Source organism: Triticum dicoccoides, chromosome 3B (genome assembly GCF_002162155.2).
Source record: "Triticum dicoccoides isolate Atlit2015 ecotype Zavitan chromosome 3B, WEW_v2.0, whole genome shotgun sequence".
Taxonomy (NCBI): domain Eukaryota; kingdom Viridiplantae; phylum Streptophyta; class Magnoliopsida; order Poales; family Poaceae; genus Triticum; species Triticum dicoccoides.
The window spans coordinates 510,344,009-510,361,488 of NC_041385.1; positions in this window are offsets into that span (position 1 = coordinate 510,344,009).

Sequence of the window (17,480 nt, forward strand, 5' to 3'; positions counted from 1 at the left end):
CACACTGACGGCCCTGCTATTAGCAGCCACATATAAAAGCAAGGGCTCCTTATCAATAGGAGCTGCAAGAACCGGTGGCTCAACTAGCTGTTTCTTAAGCGCCTCAAACGCCTCATTGGCAGCATCACTCCAGACAAAGTGATCTGTCTTTTTCATCATATGGTAAATAGGAATAGCCATTTCACCCAGGCGGCTTATAAACTGTCTTAAGGCCACAATACGACCCGCCAAATGTTGAACATCATTAATACACGCCTATTTAGCCAAGGAAGTGATAGAATTGATCTTCTCTGGGTTAGCTTCAATACCCCTCTCAGAGACCAGAAAACCCAGGAGCTTGCGCGCTGGCACACCAAAAACACATTTATCTGGGCTAAGCATCATCTTGTAAACCCGGAGATTGTCAAAGGTCTCCTTCAAATCATCTATCAAGGTCTCCTTCTTACTGGATTTCACAACGATATCATCCACATAAGCATGAACATTGCATCCAATCTGGCTGTGGAGACAATTCTGAAGACAACGCTGATAAGTCGCCTGGGCACTCTTGAGCCCAAAAGGCATAGACACGTAGTAGAAGGCTCCAAAGGGAGTGATGAAGGATGTATTCTCCTGGTCCTTCACTGCCATTTTGATCTGATGATAACTAGAATAAGCATCTAGAAAACTCAAATGGTCACAACCCGCCATAGCATCAAAGATCTGATCAATACGAGGGAGAGCAAAAGGATCAGCCAGACAAGCCTTGTTAAGGTCCATGTAATCCACGCACATATGCCAAGTGTTGTTCTTCTTAAGCACCAGCACCGGGTTAGCTAACCATTCAGGATGAAAAACTTCAACAATAAACCCAGCCGCCAAGAGCTGGACCACTTCTTCACCAATGACCTTGTGCCTTTCTTCATTAAAACGACGAAGGAATTGCTAGACTGGCTTAAACTTCAGATCAATATTAAGAGTGTGTTCAGCGAGTTCTCTCGGTACACCTGACATGTCAGAATGCTTCCATGCAAAGATGTCCTGATTCTCACCGATGAACTTGATGAGCGCGCTTTCCTATTTCGGATCCATGTTGGCACTAATAATGAACTGCTTGGATGAATTGCCAGGAATGAAGTCAACCGGTTTAGTATCATCTACCGACTTAAAATTCAACTTTGGGCCCTGCTCTGTAGTTGGGTTCTTCAAGGGGGTCATATCTGCCGGGTCAACATTATCTTCATAGAGCTTCTGCTCCTCTGTTGCACAAGCTGACTCAGCATAGGCAGCATCGCCCTCCTCACACTCCAAAGCTATCTTTCTGTTTCCATTCACCGTGATGGTACCCTTAAATTTGGCATAAGCCGGCCGCCCAAACAAGGCGTGATAAGGGCTCTTGATATTGACTACTTCAAAAGTCAATTTTTCAGCCCTGTAATCATACTCATTACCAAAAACCACCTCCAAGGTTATCTTGCCACCTGGATATGCCGACTTACCGGGCACCATCCCATGAAAAATTGTAGAGGATTGCTTAAGATCTTTGTTAGTCAAATTCATACGGTGGAGAGTATCATAATAGAGGATATTGATGATGCTGCCTCCATCCATGAGCACTTTAGTGAACTTGTATTCTCCAGCCTGAGGTTCTACCACCAAAGCTAGCTGAGGGAGTCCTGGATTAGAGGGTGTCCGGATGGTCGGACTATGACCTTTGGCCGGACTCCCGGACTATGAAGATACAAGATTGAAGACTTCATCCCGTGTCCAGATAGGACCTTCCTTGGCGTGGAAGGCAAGCTTAGCGATTCAATATGAAGATCTCCTCCCATTGTAACCGACTCTGTGTAACCCTAGCCCTGTCCGGTGTCTATATAAACCGGAGAGTTTTAGTCCGTAGCACGAACAACAATCATACCATAGGCTAGCTTCTAGGGTTTAGCCTCTCTGATCTCGTGGTAGATCAACTCTTGTACTACCCATATCATCAATATTAATCAAGCAGGAGTAGGGTTTTACCTCCATCGAGAGGGCCCGAACTTGGGTAAAAACATCGTGTCCCTTGTCTCCTGTTACCATCCGCCTAGACGCACAGTTCGGGACCCCCTACCCGAGATCCGCCGGTTTTGACACCGACATTGGTGCTTTCATTGAGAGTTCCACTGTGTCGTCACCTTTAGGCCCGATGGCTTCTTCGATCATCAACCACGACGCGGTCCAGGGTGAGGCTTTTCTCCCCGAACAGATCTTCGTATTCGGCGGCTTCGCACTGCAGGCCAATTCGCTTGGCCATCTGGAGCAGATCGAAAGCTACGCCCCTGGCCATCAGGTCAGATTTGGAAGCTTAAACTACACGGCCGACATCCGCGGGGACTTGATCTTCGACGGATTCGAGCCACGGCCGAGCGCGCCGCACTGTCACGATGGGCATGATCTAGCTCTGCCGCCGGACAGCGCCCGGAGCGCCGCTCAGGTGTCCACTCCGACCCCTAGCTCGGAGCCGACCACGATAGTCGGGGACGGACGGTTGGACGCCGCCCGAGGAGCCTCTATTTCTACAGAGATCGAGGCGAATACCGGCCTAGTCCTCTGTGAGGCCTATGACTCCAAGGTGCCGGACTCCTTTCCGGACTCCGAATCTTCCGCACCCCTTCCGATCGAACCCAATTGGGCTCCGATCATGGAGTTCACCGCCGCGGACGTCTTTCAGTACTCACCCTTTGGCGACATCCTGAATTCACTAAAGTCTCTCTCTTTTTCAGGAGAGTCCTGGCCGGACTATGGTCAGCGAGGTTGGGATGCGGACGACGAAGAAATTCGAAACCCACCCACCACCCACTTTGTAGCCACTGTCGACGATCTAACCGACATGCTCGACTTCGACTCCGAAGACATCGACGGTATGGACGCCGATGAAGGAGACGACCAAGAACCAGCACCTATAGGGCACTGGAAAGCCACCTCGTCATATGACATATACATGGTGGACACCCCTAAAGCAGGGGATGGCGATGAAAAAATGGAGGATGACCCCTCCAAGAAACAACCCAAGCGTCGATGTCAGCGGCGCCGCTCTAAATCCCGCCAAAGCAAAAAACGGCGAGTCCGGCACTAGAGACAACAACACCCTGGACAGTGCCGAAGACAACCCCCTCCAGCAGGATCCAGCGCACGAGGACGGAGAAGCCAGCCCTCATGAGAGAGCGGCAGACAGGGAGGTCGAGGACGACAATTATATGCCTCCCTCCGAAGACGAGGCAAGCCTCGACGACGACGAATTTGTCGTGCCAGAGGATCCCGTCGAACAAGAGCGTTTCAAACGCAGGCTCATGGCCACGGCAAGCAGCCTCAGGAAAAAACAACATCAGCTTAGAGCTGAACAAGACTTGCTAGCCGACAGATGGACTGAAGTCCTGGCGGCCGAAGAGTATAAACTCGAACGCCCCTCCAAGAGCTACCCAAAGCGCAGGCTGCTACCCCAACTAGAGGAGGAAGCAACTAAACCTACATCACCAGCGTATGATGCGCCTGATCGGCCACCCCGTGTGTGGGGACCCCGACTCGCAAGTCGTGATCACCGAATGCACGTGTACAGTGATCCCAGAGATCAGTGCTCACTGAACACACAGAAGCTGAATAACAAGAGTCTTACATCCATACATACCGTCTTACACAAATAGTGACCAACATGGTCAAGTCTTACATCGATAAAGCCTTAAGGGCTGAACATCAAATGAAACATAGCAGCGGAAATCGTCGTCGATAAGTAGAACCCATGCCATCTGCCTTAACCCTACAGGCAATCTGACTGGGAACGTCCTAGTTCGCATGATCGTCTCCAAAGAACTCTTCTTCGAACTCCGGTTCTCCTATGCCTGGTCAATTAAATAACCAGTGGCAAGCCAATGAGTACTTTGAATGTACTCGCAAGCAACCCATGATTTGGTTCAAGGTACAGTAATGCATGACATAGGTAAAGTTTTGCATAAAGCTAGTTTTGAGTGCAGGACATGTTCAACATCCTATAAAGCATGCATCAAGAGAATTCAAGTAACCATAAGATCTGGTCACAGATATCAACATAAATAGAAAGGGGCACCAACCCATTTATCATAAACAGAGAGGGCACCAACCCATCTCAATCGTGTCAAGTCCTCTGACTTGATCCAAGACAACACCATCATCTCACACACACACCGGGTTTGAAAACAAGTGGACGTAGCCCAAGAGCGGTTACCCAACTGTCCTTGACCGTGGACACGGCTATTCGAATAGTTTTACACTCTGCAGAGGTTGCACACTTTACCCACTAGATCCGGGGAACTTCCATGTCATCCACGACCCGCGGTACCTCAAGTACCCGGGGTAAGCACCCGATCACTACCTTTCCCTAGACGACACTAACATGGAGTCCACTCGATTGGTAGTAACCCCCGTGCCGAACATTTCACATCATAAAGTTGTGGAGCCTCGCTCCCATTTTCATCATATACCACAAGCACGGGGTACCAACGGTGTGTCCGGTGCCCTGTGAAAACAGTCATGGCCGCCCTACCTGGCACGACCCCGTCCCAAGAGAGAGCACCAACTCTCCCCCGTCACTAGTAATGCGGGCTCCAAGCTAGTATCGGTCTAGGTACTCAATAATGCCCTTTCCCATATAAGGGTAGAGTGGTCGCGCATGTAAGGTTGGAATAACGGTCGCAACTCCGACCAATCCGTTTTGAAAACAACACACACCTTCCTTGGCACACCACTTCGTCATCAAGTGGTCACCCATCTCATCATCTCCCTCGGGCATAGGTGGCACCCGACGGGGTTTTCGAAAAGACTTTTGAAATCACATTGCCTCCTTCACCATGCACAAACCCACCCCATTTGCGTAGCATCTACATTTGCATCCTATCTACTCCCACCGGCATAACCCTCATAAGAAGGTAGGGCCAGGCACACTGCAAGTATCAACGAGGAAGTAATCGTGGTAACCAACCCACGTGGTTCACCATCTCATCATGATTCCGATGCATCGATAATAAAGAGCTAAAAATGACATGCATACAAAAGGGGTATCATAGTCATGGTCAAAGGGCTGCTTGCCTTGGTTGGCTTGATCTTCAAAGTCTTCAGGCTCTGCTCCTCCTTCTTCCTCAGCTACCTCGTCAAACACGGGATCTAACGTCGCAAGAAAACAACGGGAAAAATAAGACAATAATAAAAACAGAAAAGTCAAAGTGCTCACAAAAATGTCAACTTATTTTTGTAAAATACTAAGAGGAAAGCTAGGAAGGGGACAACTTTTGGTTTTGGTTTTGGAGCAGCAAAATAGGAGTTATGGATTTTCAAAGGCCTATTTAAATGCTAAAAACCACATTTAAATATTTACAGAGAATAAAAGGTGGTTGGATTTGAATGAAAGTTGCACCATTAAATAGGTTGCAATATTCTAGGAATTTAGAAATTGGAATCAATGCATTTGGATTAATATTCTGTCCTGTGGAATTTTTGGAAATAATACAGAAAAGGAAAAAGAGAAACGGCGTTGTGCCACTGGGCCAGAGAGGCCACAGCAGCAGCAGGCCCAGGGGGGGAAACCCAGCCCACGCGGCCGCCACATCGAAGGCGTAAAGGCTGAATACGCCTTCAGCCGACGGCGGATCGGTGCGCGCGTGCGCGCACGTTTTAAACCTGACGGGTGGATCCCACCCGTCAGGGCGTGTGGCTGACGGGCCGGCCCCACGGCGGCCGTCGTCTACCTCCGGCCAGAGGCGACGGCGAGCTCGCCGGCGGCGATACAGGGCACGGGAAGGGGCGCGGAGGCTACCGTTGGACTCAGGAGCGAGTCGCGGTTCTGGTGGTGGTGGAGACGGTCGCCGGGGTGGCCTGCTTCGCCGGCGACGAGGTCCCGCGGCAGAGGTGCTTCGGGCGCCGGTGGTTCCGGCCGCTTCCGGCTGCAAAACGAGGGGGAAAGAGAGGGGAAAGCATCAGTGAGGCGAGGGGAGTCCAGTTCGAGAGAGAAAAGGAGCGGAGGAGGCCTGTACCCGCAGATCGACGGCGACCCGAGGCGGCGGAGCTCGAGCTCGATCTCGAGCTCGGGCGGCTCTGGAGAGAAGTGGGTGGTTCCGGGGGTGGATTGGGTGTGTGGAGGGGCGACAGGAGGAAGAGGAGGGCTCGGGAGCGCCTTATATAGGCTGGCCGCGGTTCACCGTGGGCGTGGCCTACGGGCGCCCGCGGGATCGGCTCTGGAAGCCGTTGGAGAGAGGTTGGAGCTGTCCACGGCGCTCGTGGGGATGGAGTAGGGCGCCAGGGAGGAGGAGAGAGAGCGGGGGAGTGTTCTGGCGCCCGCGCGTGTGAGGCCGGCCATTGGCCGAGCCGGACGGCGTCGGGCACACGCTGCAGGAGGGGAGAGAGAGGGAGAGACAATGGGGACGGCACGGCGGCGTGTCGCAGACGTCAAGACACATCAACTGGCGCGATGGGAAGGCACGAGGCGGTCGGGAGGCGCGGTGTCAACGGTCGGCGCTCTGGCAGGCGCTCCAGAGCGCGACTTTGTCCGGCATCCGCGGGTTTTCCGCGTTGCGCGCGCGTCCTTTTCTGTCTGGAGGCTACAGTGGAAGGGGGCAAAACCTGGAAAGAGCCTGGGATGCTCTGGGGTGCAGAGGGGAGAGAGAGAGGCTGGGAGAGAGAAGGGAAGCTGTTGTCCAGAGAGGACAAACGTGATTCCCTCCTTCCTCCACATTGCTTCCTCGGGTAGAAAAGTGTCTAAGTGACAGAGGGGAGTGAGGAGGGGTTGTGGCAAAAAGATGAACTCAAGGAGATTAGTGAAAGTGGCAAAAATAGGCTTTTTAGTATTTTGCCAGAAGGTGTTTGATGGAGTTTTGGGTAAGCTAATGACTCCCACTGGCCAAGATACTCCAAGGGGTGAAATGTCACATATATTTAGGGCCTTCCACCCATTTTGAGCTTATTTGGACAAAGTTGCCAATGCAACTTTTGCAAACCCTAGAAATGGGCAGAAATGGATTTGTGTAGATCCAGTGGAGTAAATCATTTCTCCTTGATGTGCCACTTGGTGTGGTAGCCTTATTTGGTCACATGATCAGGCTCACCAAAGTTGGGGGCCTGGAGAAAAAGTTGGTAGTGCAAAGTAGTTCAAACTTGATTCTGGTCAGAGAGGGTTTTGAGGCACTTTGACCAAGACTTCCTATTCTCCAACCTGTGCCATTTGGTCCAGATGCATCATTAGACCAATGAAGCATGTCCACCAAGTTTGAGCACATTTGGACATACTTGGCAATGTAAAGTTGATCAAACTTCAGAATGGACAGAGATAGTTTTGAGGGGTTTTGATGGTGTTATCTTGTTCTCCAAGTCATGAGACTTGGCAAGATCATCTAATATGTCATATGTGACATGATGGAATTTTCCTGGAATTTCTGGAGAATATTTCCTTTGTAAATATTTCAAAAGCTTGAAATATCCAGAAAGGGTTTTAGAGGGATTTGACCAATATTTTGAGCATGACCAGGTGTTGAAACTCTTATATATGGACAATATATGTCCTATGAGTTTCCCTAAATTTTGCCAAATATTTTTGAAACAGTAAAGTAATTTTTTCCTATTAAAGACCATTTCTGGCCTTAAGAAAAAGCCTTTAAATAAAATAGAACAGTAACTTTTAAAATTATATTTTTGTGGTTCCTGGGCATCCTATATCTAATAGGAGTCTAATATATTTTTGGAAAGATTTTTACTGCCCTTAATCAAGTACTTGTAGTGCAAACCTCAATTCAGGGGTTTTTGGAAAACTAATTCTAGAAAATACTTTCTGGCCAAATTATTTTTGTAAGAAAACTCCATATAGCACTATTCACATGGCATGGTCATTGGTCAGGAGCTTGGGGGTAAGGAGGTGGAATATAGAGGGCAGAGTAGTTGACTTCAAGAAGCACTTGAAAGAAACACAGAGAGAAAACCAACTCCAAATAAAAGCCAAAAAAAAATGCAAAAAGTTTTTGTTGGTCCAAATTTTCATGCTTTAATAATGAAAATGAAATGTTACAAAATGCACGGTGTGACAGACCTACCCCCCTTACAAGAATCTCGTCCCCGAGATTCCTAAACTAGGCTTAAAAGAGATACGGAAATTCGGATCTAAGGTAGTCTTCACGCTCCCAAGTTGCTTCTGCTTCAGTGTGGTTGCTTCATTGGACCTTGAAGTACTTGATGGTGCGGCTTCGAGTGCGTCGTTCAGCCTCATCCAGAATGCAGATGGGCCGCTCACGATAAGTCAAATCAGGTTGAAGATCAATGGCTTGATGATTGACGTCCTTGTAGAGGTCGGGCTTGTCTGGAACTTGGAGACACTTCCGGAGTTGTGACACGTGGAACACGTTGTGCACATCAGAAAGTTCAGGTGGAAGTTCCAACTGGTAAGCCACCTCCCCTCGTCGCTCAGTGATCTTGAAGGGCCCAATGTATCTCGGAGCGAGCTTTCCCCTGACATGAAAGCGCTGGGCTCCTTTGAGAGGGGTGACCCGGAGATAGACATGGTCTCCAACTCGGAAGTTTATGTCTCTGCGACGTGAGTCCGCATAGCTCTTCTGCCTTGACTTGGCAGACTTCAGACGCTCTCTGACAAGCTGGACTTGCTCTTCTGCTTCACGAAGGATATCAGGCCCAAAGACGAGTCCTTCTCCGGTCTCCGACCAGTTGAGAGGTGTACGGCACTTCCGCCCGTATAACACTTCAAATGGTGCCATCTGAAGGCTGGCCTGATAACTGTTGTTGTAAGAGAACTCGGCGAAAGGGAGGCAATCTTCCCACTTAGCTCCATAAGCTAAGACACAGGCTCGAAGCATGTCTTCGAGTATTTGATTCACTCGCTCGGTCTGACCTCCGGTCTGTGGGTGGAAAGCAGTGCTGAAGGACAACTTGGTCCCCATAGCCTCCTGGAATTTCTTCCAAAACCTTGAGGTGAACTGGGTTCCTCGATCTGACACAATCTCCTTGGGAACACCATGAAGGCTCACGATTCGGTTGATGTAGAGACTGGCTAACTGGTTCCCCTTGTAGGTCGTCTTGACAGGAATGAAGTGGGCCACCTTGGTCAAATGGTCAACGATGACCCATATTGAGTCATGTCCCTTGCTTGACCTGGGTAAACCGGTGATGAAGTCCATCCCGACTCTGTCCCACTTCCATTCAGGCACCTTAAGGGGTTGCAACAATCCAGCGGGTCGCTGATGCTCAGCTTTGACTCTCTGGCATACGTCGCATTTTGCAACATAGGTGGCAATCTCCCTTTTCATCCCGTGCCACCAAAATCTTTCCTTCAGGTCTTGATACATCTTAGTGCCTCCAGGGTGGATGGAATATGGGCTGTCATGAGCTTCTTGCAAGATCAGGTTCTTGAGCTCAACCTTGTTGGGCACGCAGATGCGATTCCCAAACCACACAATTCCTTCCTCATCTTCTGAGAATCCTGAGGCTTTGCCTGCCTTGATCTTCCTCTTGATGCCTTCAATACTCTCATGCCCCTTCTGAGCTTTCTTGATATCATCCATCAAGGTAGGCTTAACTTCGAGGCTGGCCAAGAATCCTGGTGCAACCAGTTCCAACCCGAAGCTTTCAAGTTCTTCATACAAGGCGGGTAGCTTGTGCTTTAGCATAGCATTCAAGGAGCAAGCCTTCCTGCTCAACGCGTCTGCTACCACATTAGCCTTTCCAGGGTGGTATTGAACACTGAGGTCATAATCCTTTATCAACTCTAGCCATCTTCTCTGCCTCATGTTCAATTCCCTCTGAGTGAAAATATACTTCAGACATTTGTGATCCGTGTATACCTCACATCGCTTCCCCAAGAGGTAATGTCGCCAAGTCTTCAGGGCATGAACCACTGCTGCTAGCTCAAGGTCATGAGTAGCGTAGTTCTCTTCGTGAGGTCGTAGCTGCCTTGAAAGGTAGGCCACGACTCTGCCTTCTTGCATCAGAACACCCCCCAGTCCGATTCTTGACGCATCACAATATATCACAAACTCCTTGTGTATATCTGGTGTGGCCAGAACTGGAGCGGTGGTTAGCCTCTTCTTCAGCTCCTGGAAGCTTTCTTCGCACTTCGGCGTCCATTCGAACTTCTTGTCCTTCTTCAAGAGCTGAGTCATGGGTCGGGCAATGCTTGAGAATCCTTCAACGAACTTGCGGTAATATCCCGCGAGTCCGAGGAAGCTTCTGACTTTCTTCACATTGCTCGGGGATTGCCATCCAGTCACGGCTTCTATCTTGGCAGGGTCGACTGACAATCCCTCTTCTGTTAGAACATGTCCCAGAAATCCAACTTCACGCAGCCAGAATTCACACTTGCTGAACTTGGCATACAGTTGGTGCTCTCGAAGCTTGTCTAGGACCATCCTCAAGTGTTGCTCGTGCTCTTCTTCCGACTTCGAGAAGACAAGAATGTCATCAATGAAGACGACGACGAACTTGTCCAAATATTCCATGAAGACCTTATTCATGAGATACATGAAGTAAGCTGGGGCATTGGTCAACCCAAAGGACATGACCGTGCATTCATACAGGCCATATCTGGTTACGAATGCCGTCTTCGGAATATCTTGGGGTCTGATCTTCAGTTGGTAGTACCCAGATCTGAGGTCGATCTTGGAGAACACCTTGGCCCCATTGAGTTGATCAAACAGATCTTCAATCTTGGGAAGTGGTTACTTGTTCTTGATTGTAACCTCGTTGAGGGAGCGGTAGTCAATGCATAAGCGGATGGTACCGTCCTTCTTTGCCACAAACAGAACAGGTGATCCCCAAGGGGAGGCACTAGGGCGGATAAATCCCTTCCTCAACTGCTCTTCCAACTGCTTCTTCAATTCTGCTAACTCCTCCGATCCCATCCTATAAGGCTTCTTATAGATGGGTCCTGCTCCGGGTATGAGCTCGATGATGAACTCAATGTCTCGGTCAGGAGGCATTCCTGGTAGCTCATCAGGAAAAACATCGGGATACTCGCATACTACCGGCACTTGTTCCAATCCAACTTCAGTCAGACAGTTGGCTTGGTTGGCTTGAGCAGAAGAGGGGTTGGAGGCAAATTTGACTTTGACTCCTCGGTCATTGGTCATAGTGACCGTCCGGTTGGCGCAATCAATCAAGCCTTGGTGCTTGCTGAGCCAATCCATTCCCAAGATCACATCCAAGCCTTGTGATTTTAGGATGATAAGGTCTGCTAGGAAGTCTACCCCGTTAATGGTAATCCCGACTCCTTTACATCCTATCTTGGCTCTTATCTTTGCTCCAGGGGTTTGTACCACCATAGGGTTATTCAGGGGTGTAGGGGTCATGCCACTTTTTAATGCAAAACTTTGGGTGACAAAAGAATGCGTGGCTCCAGAATCAAACAAAACAGTTGCGGGTGCTGAATTGACAAGGAACGTACCCAGCACGACGTCCGGGTCTTCCTGGGCTTCTTCCGCGGTGACATGATTCACACGACCCCTGCCATTGTTGGGCAAGTTGCGGGGAGCTTGGTTCCTTGGTGGCATTCCACGGCCTTGTCCCGGGTTCTGCGCATTGGGGCGCGGGGCGTCAGGTTTCTTGTTGGGGCAATTCTTGGAGTAATGCCCTGGCTGTCCACATCCGAAACAAGTGACTTGATTGGGGACGACGCCCTTGCCAGCATTGTTATTGGGGTTGTTGTAAGCTGGCCTGGGGTTGGCATACTGCTGAGGTGGATAGTTGGTGCGAGGTGCAGGAGCTCTTGGCTGCTGATAGGTTGGCTTGACCGGGGCTGGCTGCCACGGGCGAGGCTTCTAGTTGCTGGAGCTACCCTTGCTGATCATCTTGCGCTTACGAGTGTCATCCAAGGCACGTGGCTTGTCCTCAAGCATGAGTGCCTTGTTCACCAGATCAGGAAAGGTTGGGCAGTCACACACAACAAGCGAGTACTGCAGAGTCTGGTTAAGGCCTTCCATGAAGCGCTCCCTTTTGGCAGCATCAGTGCTGACATCCTCAGGGGTATACCTTGAGAGAACACTGAACTTCTGCATGTACTCCTTGACAGTGCTACTACCTTGCTTCAGGGCTCGGAACTCACGCTTCTTGATGGCCATGATTCCAGAAGGGATGTGGGCCTTGCGGAATTCCGTCTTGAAGGTGTCCCAAGTGATGTCTTGCTCAACATGCATAGCCTTGAATCCATCCCACCAAGCTCTGGCAGTCCCCCCGAGACAGTGGGCAGCATACGCCACTTTATCACGGTCCTCAGTGCATCCGACTAGTGCCAGCAGATCCTCAATGGTGCGGACCCAGTCGTCTGCATCCAGGGGTTCAGCAGTCTCGATGAAAGTGGGTGGTGCATGCTTCTTGAATTCCACCAGTGTGGAACGTCCATGGCCGTGCCCCGCCGGCTGGCGGTTGACAGCCTGAGCAATCATCTAGAGGGCTGCAGTGTTGGCTTGGCGCTCCTCTCGAAAGGCTTGGAGAAGCTGAGCCATATCCATGCTTGGAGGAGGTGGTGGTGGTGGAGTCTGTCCTTGGGCTTGGTCCTGGCTGGCTCCGGCCTCAGCAGAACCTCCGGCTTCTTGCGGCTGGGTAGAGGTACCAGTACGTGTTACAACAGGCATCCTGTTGGAGCGGTCAAGGTCTCATGATTGGGAACAACAATGAGGGAAAGCAGTATAGATGGAATGCCTAGTAAGGGGGTGGTGTGACACAATTTAAGTTAAACAAAGGCCAGAAGGGCCAAACTCATGCATTAAAACCAAATGAGGAATGTAGTCGTTTACAAGTTCCCGAAGGGAAAGTACGACTTCATGAAAGCAAGCTGAACGCAAACGCAACATAACATGGTTTCACAAGAACCATTACAAGGACTCGACTTTGCAAAAGGGGTACACGACCTATCCTACCATAGGCTACGAGCTAGCCTATCCTAGTCCTGAACGGAGTCTAAGTGGTGGAATGCTCGGTCGGGTATTCTGGCTCCTCTGGATCTTCCTCCTCATCTTCATCTGTCTTGGTCTCCTCATCGCTCGAGGAAGCGGGGGAGTGAAGGAGCAGAACACGGCGCTGCTTTGCTGGTGGCGTCTTGAAGAGGTTGCGGTACTCCTTTGCCGTCATACGGCGTGGCTGAGGTGGTCCCTCGGCATGTGCGACCTGTGGGGGTCGTCCGCCTCGATACGCTACTGCGGGCTGTCCAGGGGGCGCTCCATCCTTCTTGATCCTGTCTGCCTTCATCTGAACTATGCGGAGGAGCTCCTTGGTCTCGCGGAGTTCCTTCCGAAGCTCCGTCGACTCCGAGGCCAGGTGTTGTGCCAGACTGTCGGCACACAAGCTGAAGTAGGTCTGGAAGCGGAGAGAAAGTCCCTCGCCCAAGGGTGGTGCTGGTGCGCTGCTCTCGTCATCACCTTCCTTACGATAAGGCAGGTAACGAGTGGCTGGCTCTCTCGCCATCTCTGGCAGGAGATCCCGGAGGCGAGTCAGCGCCTTGAGGGCAGCAGTCTCCACGGCGAGAAGCAGTGTCGCCATCTGGGGTCCCTCAAAGAACCAGCTCGTCGGGGCGTCATTCGCCCTCACGACTACCTCCACGTGATACTCCCTCTTGGTGCTGTCGACCCAGTGCTCGTGGTAGGAGAAGGTGGGGACTCGAGTGAACTGGCACTTCCTGAGGCTATCCTCAAGAAGCACAGGAAACCCAGTGGTCAGGAAGTCCTCGGGTACGGCGGCCATCTACAAAAAGTGGAAGGGAAAGGGTCAATAAAGGAATGTGACCTATGTTTGGGATACTAACATAAACATAGGTATATGGGTAACCTGGTGGATAGTCTCGCTCTAACTAACGTCCATGCTAACTAAGGCTTCCTACAGTCAGGATGGCTCTGATACCAGCTCTGTGGGGACCCCGACTCGCAAGTCGTGATCACCGAATGCACGTGTACAGTGATCCCAGAGATCAGTGCTCACTGAACACACAGAAGCTGAATAACAAGAGTCTTACATCCATACATACCGTCTTACACAAATAGTGACCAACATGGTCAAGTCTTACATCGATAAAGCCTTAAGGGCTGAACATCAAATGAAACATAGCAGCGGAAATCGTCGTCGATAAGTAGAACCCATGCCATCTGCCTTAACCCTACAGGCAATCTGACTGGGAACGTCCTAGTTCGCATGATCGTCTCCAAAGAACTCTTCTTCGAACTCCGGTTCTCCTATGCCTGGTCAATTAAATAACCAGTGGCAAGCCAATGAGTACTTTGAATGTACTCGCAAGCAACCCATGATTTGGTTCAAGGTACAGTAATGCATGACATAGGTAAAGTTTTGCATAAAGCTAGTTTTGAGTGCAGGACATGTTCAACATCCTATAAAGCATGCATCAAGAGAATTCAAGTAACCATAAGATCTGGTCACAGATATCAACATAAATAGAAAGGGGCACCAACCCATTTATCATAAACAGAGAGGGCACCAACCCATCTCAATCGTGTCAAGTCCTCTGACTTGATCCAAGACAACACCATCATCTCACACACACACCGGGTTTGAAAACAAGTGGACGTAGCCCAAGAGCGGTTACCCAACTGTCCTTGACCGTGGACACGGCTATTCGAATAGTTTTACACTCTGCAGAGGTTGCACACTTTACCCACTAGATCCGGGGAACTTCCGTGTCATCCACGACCCGCGGTACCTCAAGTACCCGGGGTAAGCACCCGATCACTACCTTTCCCTAGACGACACTAACATGGAGTCCACTCGATTGGTAGTAACCCCCGTGCCGAACATTTCACATCATAAAGTTGTGGAGCCTCGCTCCCATTTTCATCACATACCACAAGCACGGGGTACCAACGGGGTGTCCGGTGCCCTGTGAAAACAGTCATGGCCGCCCTACCTGGCACGACCCCGTCCCAAGAGAGAGCACCAACTCTCCCCCGTCACTAGTAATGCGGGCTCCAAGCTAGTATCGGTCTAGGTACTCAATAATGCCCTTTCCCATATAAGGGTAGAGTGGTCGCGCATGTAAGGTTGGAATAACGGTCGCAACTCCGACCAATCCGTTTTGAAAACAACACACACCTTCCTTGGCACACCACTTCGTCATCAAGTGGTCACCCATCTCATCATCTCCCTCGGGCATAGGTGGCACCCGACGGGGTTTTCGAAAAGACTTTTGAAATCACATTGCCTCCTTCACCATGCACAAACCCACCCCATTTGCGTAGCATCTACATTTGCATCCTATCTACTCCCACCGGCATAACCCTCATAAGAAGGTAGGGCCAGGCACACTGCAAGTATCAACGAGGAAGTAATCGTGGTAACCAACCCACGTGGTTCACCATCTCATCATGATTCCGATGCATCGATAATAAAGAGCTAAAAATGACATGCATACAAAAGGGGTATCATAGTCATGGTCAAAGGGCTGCTTGCCTTGGTTGGCTTGATCTTCAAAGTCTTCAGGCTCTGCTCCTCCTTCTTCCTCAGCTACCTCGTCAAACACGGGATCTAACGTCGCAAGAAAACAACGGGAAAAATAAGACAATAATAAAAACAGAAAAGTCAAAGTGCTCACAAAAATGTCAACTTATTTTTGTAAAATACTAAGAGGAAAGCTAGGAAGGGGACAACTTTTGGTTTTGGTTTTGGAGCAGCAAAATAGGAGTTATGGATTTTCAAAGGCCTATTTAAATGCTAAAAACCACATTTAAATATTTACAGAGAATAAAAGGTGGTTGGATTTGAATGAAAGTTGCACCATTAAATAGGTTGCAATATTCTAGGAATTTAGAAATTGGAATCAATGCATTTGGATTAATATTCTGTCCTGTGGAATTTTTGGAAATAATACAGAAAAGGAAAAAGAGAAACGGCGCTGTGCCACTGGGCCAGAGAGGCCACAGCAGCAGCAGGCCCAGGGGGGGAAACCCAGCCCACGCGGCCGCCACATCGAAGGCGTAAAGGCTGAATACGCCTTCAGCCGACGGCGGATCGGTGCGCGCGTGCGCGCACGTTTTAAACCTGACAGGTGGATCCCACCCGTCAGGGCGTGTGGCTGACGGGCCGGCCCCACGGCGGCCGTCGTCTACCTCCGGCCAGAGGCGACGGCGAGCTCGCCGGCGGCGATACAGGGCACGGGAAGGGGCGCGGAGGCTACCGTTGGACTCAGGAGCGAGTCGCGGTTCTGGTGGTGGTGGAGACGGTCGCCGGGGTGGCCTGTTCGCCGGCGACGAGGTCCCGCGGCGGAGGTGCTTCGGGCGCCGGTGGTTCCGGCCGTTTCCGGCTGCAAAACGAGGGGGAAAGAGAGGGGAAAGCATCAGTGAGGCGAGGGGAGTCCAGTTCGAGAGAGAAAAGGAGCGGAGGAGGCCTGTACCCGCAGATCGACGGCGACCCGAGGCGGCGGAGCTCGAGCTCGATCTCGAGCTCGGGCGGCTCTGGAGAGAAGTGGGTGGTTCCGGGGGTGGATTGGGTGTGTGGAGGGGCGACAGGGAGGAAGAGGAGGGCTCGGGAGCGCCTTATATAGGCTGGCCGCGGTTCACCGTGGGCGTGGCCTACGGGCGCCCGCGGGATCGGCTCTGGAAGCCGTTGGAGAGAGGTTGGAGCTGTCCACGGCACTCGTGGGGATGGAGTAGGGCGCCAGGGAGGAGGAGAGAGAGTGGGGGAGTGTTCTGGCGCCCGCGCGTGTGAGGCCGGCCATTGGCCGAGCCGGACGGCGTCGGGCACGCGCTGCAGGAGGGGAGAGAGAGGGAGAGACAATGGGGACGGCACGGCGGCGTGTCGCAGACGTCAAGACACATCAACTGGCGCGATGGGAAGGCACGAGGCGGTCGGGAGGCGCGGTGTCAACGGTCGGCGCTCTGGCAGGCGCTCCAGAGCGCGACTTTGGCCGGCATCCGCGGGTTTTCCGCGTCGCGCGCGCGTCCTTTTCTGTCTGGAGGCTACAGTGGAAGGGGGCAAAACCTGAAAAGAGCCTGGGATGCTCTGGGGTGCAGAGGGGAGAGAGAGAGGCTGGGAGAGAGAAGGGAAGCTGTTGTCCAGAGAGGACAAACGTGATTCCCTCCTTCCTCCACATTGCTTCCTCGGGTAGAAAAGTGTCTAAGTGACAGAGGGGAGTGAGGAGGGGTTGTGGCAAAAAGATGAACTCAAGGAGATTAGTGAAAGTGGCAAAAATAGGCTTTTTAGTATTTTGCCAGAAGGTGTTTGATGGAGTTTTGGGTAAGCTAATGACTCCCACTGGCCAAGATACTCCAAGGGGTGAAATGTCACATATATTTAGGGCCTTCCACCCATTTTGAGCTTATTTGGACAAAGTTGCCAATGCAACTTTTGCAAACCCTAGAAATGGGCAGAAATGGATTTGTGTAGATCCAGTGGAGTAAATCATTTCTCCTTGATGTGCCACTTGGTGTGGTAGCCTTATTTGGTCACATGATCAGGCTCACCAAAGTTGGGGGCCTGGAGAAAAAGTTGGTAGTGCAAAGTAGTTCAAA